Source organism: Pholcus phalangioides, unplaced genomic scaffold (genome assembly GCF_987345545.1).
Source record: "Pholcus phalangioides strain wild (caught in Gottingen) unplaced genomic scaffold, Ppha-v1.0 ptg000032l_1, whole genome shotgun sequence".
Taxonomy (NCBI): domain Eukaryota; kingdom Metazoa; phylum Arthropoda; class Arachnida; order Araneae; family Pholcidae; genus Pholcus; species Pholcus phalangioides.
The window spans coordinates 8,449,788-8,451,960 of record NW_028301622.1 but is presented as its reverse complement, the minus strand read 5'-3'; positions in this window follow the sequence as shown (position 1 = coordinate 8,451,960).

Here is a 2,173-nt window from a genome sequence, read left to right as displayed (position 1 = left end):
TTTATGAGATAAAGCAGGAATTTTCAACAATTTGTTACCTAACAGCAAAAAATTAAAATTCGCTTGTTACAAGAAATCAGTTATTATGTCAATTTTTCCGGTGATTGTACGCTCTCGTTTTTAGACTTTTACTGTATTACTTATATGTGAATTTCCAGATATGCCCATCATTTGGGAATGCTTCAATATTACTCAGAGAAGTGAAGCTGGATCTGTCAACACCACCTGTAGAAGGCCTCTGCACGAAGCCTGTGGTGCCACTGAAGAATGACATTTCACCTATTCTCATTGGATGCAGCAGGCAGACAAGTGCGGTATCTTCACCTTTTTTTACAGTATATCCAATGGCAATAGAAGAAATTACCTTTTTTCCAGTAACGTCACAAGTTTCGTGTGGAGGCCTCCTTCTGTAGGTGGTGTTGGGTCTGTTCGGTCCTCTGATGTTCAATATTGCCTATATATATTGGCGTGGTAATTTTTACATTAGTTTTTACAGTAATTTTTTTCATAGCAAAATATTTTTGTGGACTGTGATTTAGTGTGTTACAATGATAGGCTGTATCATAATTTTACCCTTGTTATAATTTTCGTCCCATTTTGACGTAGGCCTGAAGATTGCATATCATATTTTTGTTGTTAATGAAATTTTAAATGAGAGGAATTGTGATTTTTTTTTCTATTATAGTTAAAATTTGCTGTTTATTAATGTTTTTATATACACCCACCTTGAATATGTACAAATATTTAATGTTATAATCACTTGTTATGGAATGCACAAAATCTATATTTTTTTGCTCTATAGGATATGTAGGTTTTATGGGTTGTGAAACATCAATTCTTGATAGGTCAAATATCTGATAGTTATGCGACATGGGAACCTCCAGTATTATAGGTAGTTTGCTTAACCAATTGATACTAATTGCTAGAGACTAGAGGTTTATAGACACTAAAAATTGCGGAAGTGGGCAGCCAAAAGGCAATAAAAAGCCCAAAATAGACAAAGAAAAAAAGCATTCATAAATAATTGGGGGGGGGGGGAAAGGATAAATCACACACACAGGAAAAGTTGTATTTTTTGCTTGATGAAACTGCAAATTTTATAGAATTGATGTTTTTTTATAGTCTGATTTTTAGTACTGAGTGATTGTGTGATTAAATAGTTGCATTAAAGTTGTCATTATTCTTTTCAAATCTAATTTCATGAGAATTGAAAATGCATAAGTATATCGTCAGCTTTCTATGATACATTGGTATGCAGTCAAATTACCCTTTGCATTTATCAATACACAGTCAAATTTCAGTTTGATCCGCTTGCATTCCTCAATATGCAGTCAAACTCTAATTTCACCAATTTTTGCATTCATCAGTACACAATCAAACTCAAGTTTAACTCACTTGCATTTTAACAGTGTATAGGGCCAGTATTGAAGACCCAAAAACAGGCAAAGTAATTGACTGCACTTTCTTCATCTTCGGGTCAAATAATCATCTATAATTACATTATTATTGACCTTGCTAAGTTGATATCACTGAAAGTGTTAGTGGTCCCCTGACAGTTAGGTTGGAAGTAATTTAATTGAATACTAAATATATGCAATTATGCAACATTCAAAATAATGCTAGCTAAAATTAAATAATTGTATCAAGACTAACACTTTTTATCGATTTATTTCAAAAACATATTTTCATAATAACGGAATATTTCTCAATTTTCGTATGTTAAACTCTATATTTGGCACGTTTCTATTTTTTTTTTATAGAAGATCTCCCCCAATTTGACTGAGATAATTTTTGCATAATTAAAAGCAATAACTAATTGAAGCCTTGAGAAATGTTTCCATATCGAAAAGGATTGAAATTATTTTTCGACTTTTATGCCTTTTTATACTGTTTCTTATATGAATATATTTCTAAGTGAAAGATTTTTTTAAAGGAAATCTTTTTATTAATCTCAAACTATATTTATATGCCAGTAAATCTTCTAATTGAATGACATTGCATGATTTTTTATTTAGCTTCTCAGGTGATGGTTGTATTTTTTGCTTGGTGAAACTTTGAATTTTATAGACATGGTATTTGTTTTTTTTTATAGTGTGATTTTTAGTACTGAGTGATTTTGTGATTAAATAGTTGCATTATAAGATTTTGTCCTCATTCTTTTAATATGGAATTG